Source organism: Oryctolagus cuniculus, chromosome 18, assembly GCF_051225735.1.
Source record: "Oryctolagus cuniculus isolate XC-2025 breed Fujian yellow rabbit chromosome 18, ASM5122573v1, whole genome shotgun sequence".
NCBI lineage: Eukaryota > Metazoa > Chordata > Mammalia > Lagomorpha > Leporidae > Oryctolagus > Oryctolagus cuniculus.
In genome coordinates this window covers 44,280,629-44,297,814 of record NC_142884.1, presented here as the reverse complement: position 1 = coordinate 44,297,814, position 17,186 = coordinate 44,280,629, and the positions used below count along the sequence as shown (strand labels likewise).

The following is a 17,186-nucleotide window of genomic DNA, read 5'->3' as shown; positions in this document are numbered from 1 at the left end:
GCGCCGCTAGGCGGAGGATTAGCCTAGTGAGCCGCGGCGCCGGCCTTAAAATTAATCTTAAAATAAAAATAAATAAAGGGCTCTCAGAGATGCGGTGCCCCTGGTCCCACTAGGCTCCCACGGTAGGTGCCCTTGCCCGATCTCCCCTCACGCCCGGCACTCCCAAGGCTGGTGAGCAAACTCCACCCGAGGAGGGCAGCCTCATGGCATCCCGCGGGGCACACTGCTTCTGCTTGTTCAAGCGGCCAGACCTCACAGCATGGCCCCAACTGCGTCCTGCACCACTCAGCAACTCCCCCCCCACTAGTGCACAGACCCAGGGGTGTCTTGGAACCAGCCACCCACTGTGCCACTTCCGAGGCCAGGACCTGCTCACCCAAGGAAGAGCGGGGATGTCCGGCCTTGGGAAGGACCAGGGCCTCGCTGGGGAGGGGGCCCAAGCCGAGGCCGTGAAACAGCGCAAAGGAAGGAACAAAATGCAGCAAACACAAGGCAGACGGCGCTGTCTGCTGGCCAAGGGACAAGTAGCACCGAGTGCTGAGCGAAGAGCGTGGCCCCTCCCCCACAGGAAGAAGCCCATGGCCCCCAGTAGGATTCAAACCCAGGTGGGGATGGGGGGAGGGCAGGGGCGGAGTGGGTATAAGAAGAGAAAACAACCCCTCCCCCCTCCCCTAAACCGGGATCTCACCAAACTGCAGAGGAGCCCGGCAGAGACAGGATCTGAGCCGTGGGCCACTCACTCCCAGCTCTCTAGGGGTACCGGGGCATGAGGGCTCCACAGAGAAACCCAGCCCAGCCCAGCCCACGGGAGCCGGGAGCTCAAGGCGGCCGACTGTGGTCAGAACAACACCGCACAGCTGTCTGGGAGGCGGCGGCGGCTAATAGGTACCTGTGTGATGCATACAGTAAGGGCTTAATTACAGCTGGCAGGCTAGGGAGCCCAGGCTGAAGGCACCTTCTTAGCCCCAAAGCCTGCATCCCGGCTGTCCTCCATGCCCGCGTGCCACAGCTTGCCTGGGCCTCCTAGGTCAAGGCCTGTCTCCTCCTCTGGCCCAACCCACCCTCCCTTCCCCTCCTTGACCCCACCTTCCCGCTGCGGCATCTGCTGCCTCCTGGAAGGATCCAAATGCTGCCCCCTGCCCCCCCCCCCATTCCACCACAACACTGCACCCACTGCTGCTCTCTCCGCTGGGCCACAGCACCACAGGCCTCCCACGAGACAGAAACATAACTGGCCCTCCTCTCCACTGCAACCGCCATTCGCACCATGGGTAACAGCCCCGTTTCCCCAGGGAACCTGGGCCGTGTTCACGGCAGAGTGGGCACGTGACTCAGACCGGGCCACTGGGAGTCTGGGAAAGGCGCCCTCCTGTCACCGGGCCAGGGCTGTGCCACTTTTGACCCCTGCCTCCTGGTGTTCCCACGCTGAAAGCCCCTCCCACGCCAGAGTGGTCATTAAAACGCTTCTGAAACCACACAAGGCCTCTGAGGGCGTGAAGGCCTCGCTGCGGTCCCCAGCTCCCTCTTGGATCCCTCCCTCTGGGGGGTGAGGAACTCAACCTCCTGCCAAGAGCCAGCACCAACCTTCCACCCACACGAGCAAGCCTCCAGCTAGGGAGCAAAGCCTCAGCCCAGCCCAGCCTTTAGTGACTATAACTTCAGAGACTAAACCAGAACCCTAAATTCCCAGCCTAGGGAAATTGTGGGGTAATAGATCCTGAATACGATCACCAGGCAGGAGAACTTGCCAAAAAATGAAGCCAAGACAGAAGCAGAGTCTTCATGATCCCGGATGAGCCCCTGGATCCAGCCATACCTGAATGCACACAAAATCTCCCCCTGGGATTATGGCTGTCATTAGGTCTCCTTGTCTTCCCCTTCCCTTTGCTTGCAGTAGGGCTCCCCAGACTCACACTCTCTCGTGCGCACCTGCCTGCTCGGGTGCCAGCAGGGTCCCAGCTTCTCTTCCGTCAGACCCGCCTTGCTGAGAGCCAAGACCCCCTCTTCCCTGCACTGGGCACTCGGTGGCCCTTGTGCTATTGCTGCCAGGCAGATGCTGCCCTGGAGAACACAGGACAGAAACACAACACAGTGTGAGCCCCTCGCCGGCTCCCCAGCCCAAGACAACAGAGCCCAGCCCTGGCCAGGGGCGGGCACAGCCTTGTGGTTCTGTCACTCAGCCGTCCCCAGATGGATTTGTCACAGGCAGGCTGGGGAGCATTCCAACGCATCGACTCAGCTCCTCCGGCTGCGCCCTCGGCTCTCCCCAGCTGCGGGCTCAGGGCCGTGTTGGGGATCCTTTGCCTCGCCAGGCTGGCAGTTGAAGGAACGCCCGGGTTCTGCCTGCATTTCATGGGCTGGAAGTGTGGCTTCCAGAGGAGCCGACTGAGGCCTTGCAGCCACCTACCCGTCAGAAGCCAGCGGGGCCTTTTGAGCCCTGACCAGCTGTGGTCCCGAGGGGTCACCGGGGCAAGCCCCAGAGCCATCGCCCCTCCCATGTGGACGTCAAAATAGCTGCTGCTTAGCCCAGCTCCAGTGGCAGGACAAGCACAGGTGGGCCTAGGGCATGGGGGTGGTGCAGCCCGCCCGAGGGCAGGGGGCCGGCTGTCACGACCTCCCCACCCCCACCCCGCCCTGGGCCCTAGTCCTTGCCAGCCCTGGAGGTCAGAGCTTAGGAGAAGGGAAGGGCGGCTGAGGCCACACGGTGTTGAGTAACAGCAGTGAATCCTCAAAGAACAGATGTGAAAGCAACTGCCCTGGCAACCAAAAGGCCTGATTTCCTTTGAAAAACTTGGCAGCTGGGCCACACCAGCAGCCGCCCGTCCTTCCCCACACCCGGCCCAGTACGACCGACCGGGAAGGGCAGGGAGGAAGATCACGCCCCTCCCGACAGGCCCTGGGAAGGGGGCTAAGGCAGAGCTGAGAAGAGCAGCTCACAGAACCACCCAGGAATGGGAGCCCTGGGCCAGGCACTGTGGTGTAGGAGGTAAAGCTGCCACCTGCAACATAAGCATCCCATGTGGGCACCGGTTCGAGTCCCGGCTGCTCCACTTCCTATCCAGCTCCCTGCTAATGTGTCTGGGAAAAGCAGCAGAAGATAGCAATTACTTGGGCCCCTGTACCCATGTGGGAGACAGGAAGAAGTTCCTAGTTCCTGGCTTTGATCTGGCCATTGCTCCCATCTGGGAAGTGAAACGAGCAGTTAGAAGATCTGTCTGTCTCTCTTGGTTTCTCTGTCTTTCCTTCATGCTGCAACTCTTTCAGATAAATAAATAAAACTTTTTTTTGAAGATTTACTTATTTATTTGAAAGGCAGAGTTACAGAGAGGCAGAGGCAGAGAAAGAGAGGTCCTCCATCCGATGGTTCATTCCCCAATTGGCTGCAACGGCTGGAGCTGGGCCAAACCAAAACCAGGAACCAGGAGCTTCTTCCGGGTCTCCCATGCGGGTGCAGGGGCCCAAGGACTTGGGCCATCTTCTACTGCTTTCCCAGGCCACAGCAGAGAGCTGGATGGGAAGTGGAGCAGTTGGGACTCAAACCGGTGTCCATATGGGATGCCAGCACTGCAAGCAGTGTCTTTACCTGCTACATTACAGCGCCGGCCCCAATAAATAAATCTTAAAAGTGGGGGGGGCAGGGGGAGCTTTCTGTGGTCTGATTATGTTACACGGGTGCCTATGTGGTTTTTTTGCATTTGAAAAAAAAAAAAAACAAGAATACATTCCAATTCTTAAAGAGTTTTTACCAGGGGATAAGAGTTTAGCCCACTTGTAATTTAACATTTGCATTTTTGTTTGTGTCTGCAACTCTTCACTATGAAAACATAATCCCCACATAGAAGACAACAGCAGAGCGGGCACAGGGCCTCCCGGTGAGAATGTCTGTGTCCCACCTGGGTTCCGCACCGGGCTCCACCTCCCAACCTCTGCTTCCTGTCAATGCGGACCGCAGGCGGTAACGATGATGGCTCAAGTCCCTGGGTTCCTGCCTCCCACACGGGAGACCTGAACTGAGTTCCCAGCTTCTGGCTTTGACCCCAGCGCAGACTGGTTGTTGTGGGCATTTGGGAAGTAACCAGCAGATGGGAACTATCTGTCTCTCTCATTGCCTCTCAATAAAATAAAAAGTAATAATACTAAAAAAAAAAAAAAAAAGTAGGAGAGAAAGAAGTTACAATGGGAAAAAAAAAAAGGGCAAGTACAAGATTGGGAATTCTCCACTCACAGCCAAAATCAGCAGTGCCTGTAACTAGGTGAAAGTTGAAAGTTTTTGTGATCCTTAAAAATATTTTAAAGTCAGGCTGGCACCACGGCTCACTAGGCTAATCCTCCGCCTGTGGCGCCGGCAACCCGGGTTCTAGTCCCGGTTGGGGTGCCGGATTCTGTCCCAGTTGCCCCTCTTCCAGGCCAGCTCTCTGCTGTGACCGGGAAGGCAGTGGAGGATGGTCCAAGTGCTTGGGCCCTGCACCCGCATGGGAGACCAGGAGAAGCACCTGCCTCCTGGCTTTGGATCAGCGAAATGCGCCGGCCATGGCGGCCATTGGAGGGTGAACCAACAGCAGAAAGGAAGACCTTTCTCCCTGTCTCTCTCTCTCTCACTAGCCACTCTACCTGTCAAAATATATATATGTGTATATATGTATACATATATATATATATATATAAAAGCCATCACACATCAGCTGCCAGTGTCACTAAAGGAGACTCGAGCAGACCATGCAAGCCTTCCACAAAGGGTTTGCACCACCTCCACATGCTGTATGAAACCGACAATACCAGATGAGATCCGGCCTCTGGAAACAGTAACAATTTACAGCACTCAGGGGTCAGGAGCACTTGAGACATCACAGGAGGCTCTGACAGGTGAGGGAACCCAGCTGTAACAAAACCACTGGAAGAGGCACAGAACACGTGTCAGTCCCACGTGGGAAACCCTGCCGAAACACAGGCTGCCTCATCGTGTGGACCTCACTGGGAGCCTGATTCTAAAAAAGTCAAATAGCAGGCAGACATCTGGCGTGACAGCTGGGACATTGCTGGGAATGCCTCATCCCATATTGGGGTGCCCGATTCGAGTCCTGGCGCCACTCCCAGTCCCAGCTTCCTGCTAATCCACACCCTGCAAGGCAACAGGTGATGGCCCAAGTACTCGGATGTCTGCCACTCACGTGGGAGACCTTGGTTGAATTCCTGGCTCCTGGCTTCAGCCTGGCCCAGCCCTGGATATGGCTGGCATTTGGGGAGTGAACCAGCTGATGGAAGAGCTCTGTCTCTTTCAAATAACAAGAAAATAATACAAAAAGTAATAAGTATATATTGTCGATGCTTGTCAAAGCATTGGAAATCTGAACACTGGATACTTATGATCTTAAGGAATTATTGCTGGTTTTCAGATATTATATATTTGACTGTTTTAATATATAAATCAACCGATTGTGATTGCATAATTAATGAGGTACAACGTGATGTTATGATACATATAATCTGGTTTACATCAAGCCAATTAACATTTCCAACATCTTAAGGACTTTTTTGTGATGAGGACATTTGAAATTTAACAATTTTGAAACATGCATTTTGTTTTGTTTTGTTTTTTGACAGACAGAGTTAGACAGTGAGAGAGAGAGACAGAGAGAAAGGTCTTCCTTTCATTGGTGCACCCTCCAAATGGCTGCTACGGCCAGTGCACTGCGCTGATCTGAAGCCAGGAGCCAGGTGCTTCCTCCTGATCTCCCATGTGGGTGTAGGGCCCAAGCGCTTGGGCCATCCTCCACTGCCTTCCCGGGCCACAGCAGAGAGCTGGACTGGAGGAGGAGCAACCGGGACAGAATCCGGCGCCCCCACCAGGACTAGAACCTGGGGTGCCGGCGCCACAGGTGGAGGATTAGCCTATTGAGCCACGCTGCCAGTCAGAACATGCACTGTTAACTATAGTGACCACACTATAAAAAAGTGTTCCCCTCACTAATGGAAAGTTCACACCTTTGACCAGCACCTCCGTTACCCCACATGGACCTCTGCTAATCTCCACCTCTGCTTCTGAGTGCAACTGTTTCCGTTTCCACCCACAAGGGACCTCTCGCAGCACTCTTCCCTGTGCCTGGCTCATTTTACCTAAGAGTGTCCTCCAGGCGCACGCGTGTTTTCGAGAGGGACAGAATTCCATCCTTTGAGGCTATCCACTGCGCTCTCTTCACCCACTCGCGTGGCGGCGGACACTTGGCTATTGGGAACAGTGCTGCAATGGCCATGGCACGAAGCCAGCTCTCCAACACAGCAATTTCAGCTCCTTTGGATAAATACCCAGGAGTGGGCTTGCTGATCACACTATAGTCCAATGTCTATTTCCACTAACAGTGAACAAGACTTCCTTTTCCTACACATCCTGGCTAATATTTTTTATCTTTTATGTTTCACTTTTCTGAAAGGCAGAGTGACAAAGAGACAGAGAGAGCTTCCATCTGCTGGATCACTCCCCAAATGGCTAGGGAGTTGGGGTTGGGCTAGGCTGAAGCCATGAGCCAGGAACTCCATCGGGGTCTCCCACCTGGGTGGCAGGGATTCAAGTTCTTGGGCCATCACCTGCTGCTTTCCCAGGCACATTGGCAGGGAGCTGAATAGCAGGCGGCTGGCTCTGTGACACCACAGGTTAAGCCGTCGCCTGCAGTGCCAGTTTGAGTCCTAGTTGCTCCAGCTCCAATCCTGTTCTCTGCTAATGCACCTGGGAAAGCAGCAGAAGATGGCCCAAGTGTGTGGGCCCCTGCACCCATGTGGGGGACCTGGATGAAGCTCCTTGTTCCTGGCTTCAGCTTGGCCCAGCCCTAGTCACTGTGGCCATTTGGGGAGTGAACCACCAGATAAAAGATCCCTCTTTCTTTCCTTCTCTCTCTGTAACTATGCCTTTCAAAGCTGTGGTGTAGTGGGTAAAGCTGCCTGCAGTGCTGGCATCCCATGTGGGCGCACTGGTTCAAGTCCCCGCTGCTCCACTTTCCATACAGCTCTCTGCTATGGTCTGGGAAAGCAGTGGAGGATGGCCCAAGCCCTTGGGTCCCTGCACCCAATGGGAGACCAGGAGAAGCACCTGGCTCCTGGCTTCGGATCGGCACAGCTCTGGTCATAGCAACCAATTGGGGAGTGAACCAGCAGATGGAAGACCTCTCTCTCTCTCTGCCTCTCCTCTCTCCAGGTAACTGTGACTTTCAAATAAAAATAAATAAATATTTAAAAATATTTTTAAAATAAAAAAGGATTTATTTGATTTGAAAGAGTTACAGAGAGAAAGAGAGAGATCTTCCATCCATGGGTTCACACTCCAGATGGCTGCAACAGCCATGACAGGACCAGGCTGGCACCAGGAGTTTCATCTGAGTCTCCTACATAGGTGGCAGGGGCCCAAGAAGTTGGGCCATCTTCCACTGCCTTCCCAGGCATGTTGGCAGGGGACAGGATCAGAAGTGGAGCAGCAGGGACATGAACCAGCACCCACATGCAATGCTGGCACTGCAGGCAGTTTCTTTACCTATGCCACATTTTTTTAAAAAATATATCTCCTGGCCATCTGTATGCCTTCTAAAATGTATCTAGTTAAGGTCATTGACCATTTTTTTAATTCAGGATATTTGTTTTCTTGCTATTGAGTTGGGTTCCTTATATACCTCCAATAATAAACTTTAGTCAAATATCTGGCTTGCAAATATTTTGCTGCCTCTTCACTCTGTTCTTTCCTTTGTTGTAAAGAAACTTTTTGATTTGATATAACCTTATTTGTCTATTTTTGCTTTTGTTGCCTGAGCTCCTCAGATCAAATAAAAAAAATTGCCCAAGCCAATGTTTTGTTTTGAAAATTTTTTTATTTAGTTGAAAGGCAGAGTTACAGAGAAGCAGAGAGAGAGAGAAGCCTTCCATCTGGTTCATTCCCCAAATAGCTGCAACAGCTGGAGCTACGCTGATCCGAAGCCAGGAGCCTCCTCTGGGTCTCCCATGCAGGTCAGGAGCCCACCGACTTGGGCCATCTTCTACTGCTTTCCCAGGCCACAGCAGAGAGCTGGATTGGAAGTGGAGCAGCCAGGACCTGAACTAGTGCACACATGGGATGCCGGCACTACATGCAGTGGCCTTACCCACTACGCCATAGCACTGGCCCCTTGTTTTAAGATTTTTCTTTCTTTATTTGAAAGGTGAAAGAGAAAGAGAGAAAGTTTCCATCTGCCGTTCACTCTCCAAATGACCACAATGGCTGAGGCTAGTCCTGGGCCCAGACCAGGAGCCTGGAACTCCATCCGGGTCTCCCACGTGGGTGGCAGGAGCCTGAGTATTTGGGTCATCATCCATTGCTTTCCCAGGTGCATTATCAAAGAACTAGACTGGAAGTGGAGCAGCCAGGACTTGAACCGGAGCTCCCCAGTATAGGCCGATGACATCGGAAGCAGCAGCCCCACCTGCTATGCCATGCCAGCCCCGCCCAGACCAACGTTATGTAAGTTTTCTCCTAGTAGTTGTATAAGTTCAAGCCTCACATTAAGTCTTTAATACATTTTGAGTTGATTTCTGCATATGGTTTGAAATAAGGGTTCAGTGTTCTTCTTCTGAATGTGGACATCCAGTCTTCTCAAATCCCTCTATTGAAGAAACTTCCTTCGCCCTTTGCTTTTAGTGCCACTGTTAAATGCCAATTGACCATAAGCGCATGGGTTCACGCCTAGGCTTTCCATTTTGCTCCACTAGCCAATGTGTTTATCTTTTTTTTTTTTATTTGAGAGGTGAGAGAAAGACAGAGAGAAAGGTCTTCCTTCCATTGGTTCACCCCACAAATAGCCGCTATGGCTGGTGCTGCGCTAATCCAAAGCCAGGAGCCAGGTGCTTCCTCTTGGTCTCCCATTCGGGTGCAGGGCCCAAGCACTTGGGCCATCCTCCATTGCACTCCCGAGCCACAGCAGAGAGCTGGACTGGAAGAGGAGTAACCGAGACCAGAACTGGTGCCCATATGGGATGCCAGCACCGCAGGTGGAGGATTAACCAAGTGAGCCACGGCGCCGGCCCCCAATGTGTTTATCTTTATGCCGGTGCCATGCTGTCGTAATTACTACAGCTTTGTAATATAGTTTGGAATCAGATAATGTAACATCTCCAGCTTTGTTCAAAACTGCTTTGGGCACTGGGAGTCTTAGTGTCACAAGAATTTTAGAATCATTTTCCATTTCCGTGAAAACAGGTCCTTGGAATTTTGATGGGCACCGCATTGACTCTGCCCATCACTTTAACGATTAATCCTTCCGATCTGCGAACACTTTCCACTTCTTTCTGTCTCCAGCGTCTCATTAACTCGTCCTAGTTTTCTGCGTACAAATCCTTCCTTGCACTGTTTACTCCTAAGCATTTTGCTGTTCTTGATGCTACACTACACAGGACAGTTTTCTTGGTTTTGTTTCTGGAAAGTGAATGGCACAGAAACACTGCCGCCTTTGCGCGTCTGGCCGGCACCCTGCAGCTGTTCTGTGTTCGTAGGTTAGTTCTAACAGCCGTTTGGTACCCGTGTGCTTGTAAGAGAATCCTTATGGTTCCGCGCTGTGGACGGCAATTTTGACAGATGACGTGATCCCATGTCGGGAGGGGCTGAGCTTGGCCAGGGTTGGCTGAGGGGCAGGCACGCTGTTCCACCTTCTTTCATCTTTCCGGCCGGAAATGTGGAAACGCTGTCGTCACCTGAGCTTGGGGCCCCTGCTCTCCCTTGAGTTACACAATGAGGGATCGAGTTTAGCTCCTTCCCACAGCGGAGGACCACGGGGACATCAAAGCAAAGTGACTCGGCCACATCTTAGAGCCAGGGACGTGACCCCACTCCCTACTATGGGAGAGAGAAACAGGGACAGGTGCAGCCCTCCCCACAGCCTCCCTGAGCCCTCCGGGAGGAAGCGCAGGAGGCCACAGGTGCCAGCTCCCCGAGACCACCCAGCCGTCCCCCCCCCCCCCAGGCTTCCACAGCAGCCTATGGGCAGCATCTTAGCGCTCTCCTGGGAACTGCTCCCTGTCTCATCCTCCACAAAGGAGTTGACCTGGGGAACAGGAGGCCCTTGGCGCTGGGGACATCCACGTCCCAAGACATGGCGCTGCCGCACCCTACCTGCAGACGCCACCAGGTTGAAGAACAGACCCGTTTCACTCTGAAAAAAAGGGAATCCACGAACAAGGGCACAGCCGCCAGCCGCTCAGTAGAGCCCTCAGAAACAGCCTGAATCCAGCCCAGGGGGTGGATCAGAGACATGGCCTCTTCCCCCGCCTAACTCAGCACACACACAGCCCCGCAGGCATAGGGCTGTCGGCAGAGGACCGTGGGGAGCACCGTGCACCTCAAGTTCGCTTTCTTAGTATTGGTTACAAAGTCAGCTGGAAGGAGTTACTGCAAAGACAACAGGTTCTAAGGTTTCTCCCACTTCTTGCTTATATTTTATGATTTTTCAATAATTAAATGTGCATTATTCCTTTAATTAAAAGTTAAAGTTCCTTGAAGCCTAGCAGTTAAGATGGCTGCATCCCACATTAGAGTGCCTGGGTTCGAGTCCCGACTCCAGCTCCTGCTAATGCACACCCTGAGAGGCAGCGGCTGGCACCAACAGGAGAGACCTGGAGGGAGTTCCCAGCGCCAGCTTCCGCCAGGCTGTCGCAGGCATGTGGGGACTGAACCAGCGGATAGGAGCTCTCTCCCAGTCTCTTCATCTTGGTGTCTGCCTCTATGTTTCCGTGTGTCTGCCTCTGTCCGTCTCTCCCTTCCACCTGTACCTTCTGTCTGCCTCTCTCTCTCTCTCTCTCTCTCTGCCTCTGTCTCAAATACATTTTATAAAAATCAGAGCCATTTAAACATGAGAAATGAGCTGACTTTCTCCTCCTCCTGGGATTGCAGCTCGTAGCTTCAGTCCAAGAAGCAGGAACGCTGGCTTCCAACCAGACATTGCGGCTGCCCATTTGGGGGACCCTGGGCCTTAGTTTCCCCAGTATTCACACACTAAACTCTCCAGTGAGCTCCCCCGACACCTGCACTGAGCCTGCTTCCTCCTCTGTCAGAGGGACCTCAGGGCCCACTGACAAGGTCATGCAAGCAACGCCGGCCCCACCACTGCCCTCCCCACAAACAGGCATACCCCTTCCCCGCCTGTGCTCAACCCTCCCACTGACCTGCACCTGCTGCTGGGGAGCCCGCACCAGAGCCACAAGCGTGCAGAGCTCAGCCTGCTCACGGCTGACCAGCCGCAGCCAGATCCCTCCCACCGCCCTCCAGGAAGGTAGCGAGGTCCCCCCAACCCTGAACCCCGGAGAAGCAGAGGCAAGCAGGAAAGAAAAGACTGTGCACCTACACAAAACCCACCAAGGCCAAACCGCACCAACATCTTCATTCCACTCCCACCAACTCTTCCAGGTGCCCCCAGATGTACTGGCTTCTTTTGAGAGTGACTGTTGCTTTATTCCTAAATGGTGCATGGTTCCCACGACCGAGGGCTGCTCTCTGCACGCTCATGTGCCACAGAACCCACAGCCTTCGCAGCTGTCCCAATGATGCCCTCTGCACCCTTCTTTGCAGCCTGGGCTCACACACTGCATTTGTCACATCTCTTTGGTCTCCCCTAACCTCTGAGGGGGGTTCTCTTATCGTCCCCATTTTACATATGGGCAACTGAGCCTATGAGAGGCGAAAGTGCTCACCTAGACTCTCAGCTGGGCCTCGGGCCCAGGGGCTCCAGCCTCAAGAGCCTGGCTCTGGTCCTCCGGACCTAAGAGTTAGCAAATAGCCTTTGTTGTCTCTAACAGAACACAGCAGCAGCTCCCTCTGCAAACAGCTAGATGGCTGCTCAGGCCACCTCGCCGGGCAGGTGGCCATGAACTGAAGGAGTAGCCTCCTGTGCACACACTCGGCTTCCTGTCACCAGCTCCCTGCACCTGGCCATGGCCCTGGCTGAATGCCCACCCCCACCCCCGTGGGGCCGCACCGAGACATTTCCAGGTAAAGAATGCGCTCAGGTCTGGAGGACTGGGCCCGCGTTTCTCTCCTTTTATAGCAACACCCAGGCCCAAGTGCCCACGTCCATCCAAAAGGCAGAGGAAGGTGGAGCCCCAGAGGCACAGCCGGAAGTCCTCAGGGTCCCCAGACCACAGCCCTGCCACAGAGCCCGACCAGGCTGGAGGGGGCTCCTGGCACCAGGAGGGATGTGCGCTCTGTCGCAGCCACAGGATGCGACTGCGCTGGAGAGAAGGCGCCAGGAAGAAGAGCTGGAGCGAGGCTGGGAGGCCGGGAGCTGCAAGTTCCTACAGCACAGAGCAGACAGCACCCAAGGGAGCCACGGCAGGGCCTGCCGCCTGCAGGCGGACCACACGAACTCAGCCTCCTCGGCAAGGGTCCTCGGGTCACTGCCCGGGGCCCAGCCCACAGGGATGTGGGTGCAGTGTCCACTCCCCACAGGGCCCAGAACTCCCGCCCTACAATTCTAACCCAGGACTGGCAACATCACCCTAGAAAATCACTTCCTGGGGCTGGCGCTGTGGCATAGCGGGTTAAAGCCGCCACCTGTGTGCTGGCATCCCATATGGGTGCCAGTTCGAGACCCGGCTGCTCCACTTCGGATCTAGCTCTCTGCTATGGCCTGGGGAAGCAGTAGAAGATGGCCCAAGTCCTTGGGACCCTGCACCCATGTGGGACAGCCTGGCTCCTGGCTTCGGATCGGCGCAGCTCCGGCTGTTGTGGCCATCTGGGGAGTGAACCAATGGATGGAAGACCTCTCTCTCTCTCTCTCTCTCTCTCTTTGCCTCTTCTTCTCTCTCTGTGTAACTCTTTGAAATAAATAAATCTTTATAAAAAAAAAAAAAAAGAAAGAAAATCACTGCCTTTGACTCCCAAATTTGGGGAGGGGACGGCGGCTCAGGGCCGAGAGGGGCCACCAGCATGCCTGGTTCCCTCCAGGGAGGGCTCATCAGACAGCTGCCCAATGGCCTGAGCCACAGACGCCAGCAGACGCCCAGGGGACAGGGACAGGCCCCCCACTGGGCCTTTGCTGCCTCCCACCCGTTCTGTCCGGGCCGTGAGACGGAATCCTGGGGCCGCGTCCCTGGACCCCCAGGGGGCTGAAAAGTCTGCAGCAGCTTCCAGCGCTCACCTGCAAACCAACTCCAAGTCTGAGGCAGGGGAACCGCTCTGGAAATGCACCAGCCCAGACAGACACGAAAAGTGTCCTGCTTCTTCCTCATCACAGATAACCCTGAGACTACGGAAAGCATGAATAAAAGAAAATGACCTGCGGACAAAGCAACCCCAAAGATCCCCCCACACACACGCGCGCACACACACAGGGCCTTGCCCCGGCATCCACGCATGATGCACGGCTTGGCTCGGCCTGCCTGCTGGGTGAGCGTCCGGGGCCAAAGTGTGGCCACCCTGTCCCCACCCCTGGCCAAGGGGCTCAGAACTCAGCTCTCTGCCTCCTGCCCAGACACAGGCAGGCCCACCGATTCAGCCAGGAGCCAACCCAGCCACGTGTCCCCATGCACAGTACCTGCACCAGCTAATGAGCAGGTGGGGGGGGGGGTCCAGAGCACAGGGTCAGCTGAGGGGTAGGAGTGGGGTGGGCGGGGAGCTGAAGGGTTTTGCCCTTGGTGGGGAACTTAAGAGAACCTCTGAGCTCTGCCTGCATGGGCACACAGGGCCTGACCTGTACTCAAACGGACCCCCCCCCAGAACCACATCTGAGCGCACGGCAAGACCGGCCCCACTTCCAGCTCCTGGCCTAACTTGGTGAGGTTTGTGAGGGTCTCAGCTTCCCCCACCTGTAAAAGGGGCCACTGCTCCCAGCCCAGCCTAATTCACCTCGAATGAAACAAGGGAGGGGCAGCGGCTGTGGACTGGAGGACTTCCTCGCCTTCCCCTTCTCCCCACCCTCCTCTAGAACCCGCCGGGGGGTGGGCAGCCCCTCTCACCAGTGCGCGGGCACCATGGCCAGTACAAATCCTGCGCACAGCACTTCGGTCTGCACCTGGACCCTGCTCGCCAGACCTGGGTTCTCATCCCTCCCCCAAGCAAGCCCCTCTCCCACAAGGGCACCTGGCCCACCTCTGAAAGCCACAGCGGAGTCCAGAGTCCCTCACCACAGGCCCCGAGACCACGGCCTCCAATGCCCTGCGCAGCAAAGCGCCAGGGGCTCACCCTCAGCTTTCACTCCGAGTCCTGAGCTTTTGAGAGAGGAGACCCGGGATGGACAAGAGGAGGGAGAAGAGCCCACATCACGCGTGACAGGCTCCAGCAGGGTTCTGCCCATCAGGGTCGCGGGCACCTGTGCCCTCCCCTTCCTGTGGGGAGGGTTGGGGTTTACCGCCTGTCACCACCTCACCCCTGCTGGGGCTCATCCAGGCCCTCACCCAGCCTCTCTCCCTGGTGCTGTATTCACAGAGATTGTAGCTGGGCCCTGACCAGCGGGACAGAGCCAGCAGGGCGACTCTGCCATCCTCGGTCAGCAAGCATACCCAGGAGCCCCGAGGGGGACAGCGCCAGGGCACCCGGGGCCCTGCGCATCACTCCAGTCTCAGTCTTGCCATCAGGGAAGTGGGGTTGGGGCACTGTCCACGGAGCCTCTTCCTGCGGGAAGGCAGCAGGCTTGGGAGCCAAGCGAGCGGGCATCGGAGAAGACCCAACCAAGCCTCAGCAGCAGCTGGCACACACACGCTGGGGGGGCTTCCCCGGGCAGTCCCGCACAGGCCCGCGACCCCTCATCCCCTCACTCCCACGCCTCGGGATCGAGAAAGGGGACCGGCTGGAGGCGCCCGGAGCTCACACTCGCCCCGCGCGGGCGCGGGCCCGAGTCGCGGGTCTCCGGCCCCTGCGCCCCCAACCGCGGCCCGAGCGCTCTCACCTGCCTTGCGGCTCCGCTCCGCTCCGCCGCCGCCGCCGCCCGAGTGTCCGCGGGCGGGCCCGGCGCTGCGGGTGGGTGGGTGGGTGGGTGAGCGGGCGGGAGCGACCGCAGGCGCCCCCAGCTGGCCGCCGGGCCCAGGCCGCGGGCGCGGGCGGCGGGGCCCAGGCTGCCGAGGCGGCCGGGGTGCGGCTTGCCCCTGCCCGCCCGCCAGCCCGCCCTGAGAGGCTGGAGGCGCCGCCTCCCTGGCCACCTTCGGACACCGGCAGGAAATAAAAGCTTTGCAGAAGTATTTTCTCCCAGTGACTCACGCACGTGTTCGGAGCGCGGGCCCGCCCCAGCCCCAGGAAAACTCTTTCTAGCAAACTCCGTCAGCTGCGTCTGCCCGGTTTCTGGAAGCCTCCGCGGTCGGCTGGCACGTGCCCTCCCAGGGGGTCCGCAGGGGGCTGCCGCCCACCTCCAGTCTTGCTGGTCCAGGTGACCTTGCCCCGAGCCCGGAAGACAAAGCCTGCCTAAGAAAGTAGGTGTGGTAGCCTTGCTGTGACCCCTGTCACCCAGGGCGGGGCCCCAGAAATGGTAGGGAGCAAGAAAGCTCCTCTGAGTCACCAGGGAGGGAGGGGACCAAAGGCGGGGTCATCAAGTCCAGGAGGGCTTGGCACTCACGACCTCAGAGTCCCTCGCAACCAGCCCAGCCAGTGTTCCCTCAAACCGGGGGTGGAGCCGGTGGTCAGGGCTCGCTCTTGGCTGGGAGGGGGTCACAGGGGCATCTGTCATGCCCAGGTCTCAGGTCCAACCTCCCATTCCCCCTGCCAGCCAGATTGCCACAGGAGGAACCAGCCAATCTGTACTTTAATTTTAACTTGGTGCCAGAGCTGTGCTCTAGCAGGTAAAGCTGCCACTTGCTGCGCCGGCATCCCATATGGGCTCCGGTTCAAGTCCCGGCACCTCCACTCTGATCCAGCTCTCTTCTAATGCGCCTAGGAAAACAGTGGAAGATGACCCAAGTCCTTGGGCCCCTGTGCCCAGGTGGGAGACCCAGAAGAAGCTCCTGGCTCCTGGCTTCAGAAAGCCCAGCTTTGGGGACTGAACCTCCCCATAACTCTGCCTTTCAAGTAAAATAAATAAATCTTTAATATATAAAAAAACTTACTTTCATTTTATTTGAAAGGCCAAGAGACAGAGGGCCATGTTCAGCTACTGGTTTACTCCTCATCTGTTTGCAGCAGCTGGGCCAAGAGCTGGAAACTCAACCTGGGTCTCCCATGTGGGTGGCAGGGATCCAAGCATGGAGCCACCTGCTGCTGGCTCCCAGGGTGTGTGTTAACAGGAAGTGGATGAAGTGGATGGGAAGCAGAGTGGTTTGGACCCAGTGCAGACATCTCGAGTGCTATTTGAAGCGCTGCGTTGCATGCCTGCCCCCTGCCCCGGCCATCTATTGGAGAATCCCCGGTCTACTGGAACCCTGTGGTGGCATCCTGGAGTTCCATACCCCCACTTCCCTGGTGTGGCATAGTCTTGCTGCCCACGCAGGCCTGGAACCTGGCCCAGAGGCCCCCTCTTTGAAACCAGGCTGAGGCATCACATTTGGAAGCCGGCTCCCCTTGCAGCCGGCAAGCAAGCAAGTGGGCAGTCTCAGATTAGGTTCCCGTCTCTGCAGCAAGCCCTCCCCACCTTGCCCCGAGAGCAGCAGGCATCAGCCTCCCAGAAGCAACTGGGCCCACCTGTCGGCCTCAAGGCCCCCAGAACAGCCAGTGTCTCTGCACCCCAGCTGTGTGTGCCCCGAGCTTCTCCTCTCCCAGCAGAGCGCTGGGGGCTCCCAGGGAGGGAGCAATACTGTGGCTTCCCACCCCAGCACCTGTGTATCATCTTCCTACAAAATCTATGATCAACACTGCCGACCAGACACAGCGAGATGGAGACGGAGATGGAGGCAGTGAGTGACACCCCACGAGACCCCGCCCCCATCTCTGCAGGTGGCATCTCGGGGTAGGGGAGGGCCTGGTCCTCAGTGCTTCTCCCACTGAGGTGGGTACCGCCAGGCGCACTGCAGAGCCGGGGTGGGCGCTGGGCTTTTCACCGCCTCCTGCCCCAGGGGTGCCGATGCCGCCGGCTCTCAGGTGATGAAGAGTCTGATCAAGGGCTGCGGGCTGGGAAGATGTGTTGTTTTGAAACCTGCGTGAGTTTAGTTCGTGACAAGGATGCCTCTCGAATCAGACAGGAACAGCAACGGCTTCTCCTGGATGAACTGGTAGTAGTTTGAGGGGAAGCAGTTAGGTCCACTTGCTACCCGTACATTTTTTTTTT

General features: G+C 56.4%; 1 protein-coding gene across 2 annotated transcripts in view; it reads right to left on the bottom strand.

Moving 5' to 3' along the window:
- ADCY7 (adenylate cyclase 7) overlaps positions 1-15,019 on the bottom strand; it is a 58,698-nt gene extending 43,679 nt beyond the window's left edge. Inside the window, exon 1 of one of the 2 annotated variants that reach the window (XM_089319097.1) lies at positions 14,886-15,019. The gene's annotated coding sequence lies outside the window, so the exon portion shown is untranslated. Of the gene's footprint in view, positions 1-1,929; positions 2,126-14,885 lie in introns of those variants that run through there. The other variant, XM_051833913.3, reaches the window with a different exon arrangement.
- Between the last annotated feature and the right edge of the window lie 2,167 nt (positions 15,020-17,186).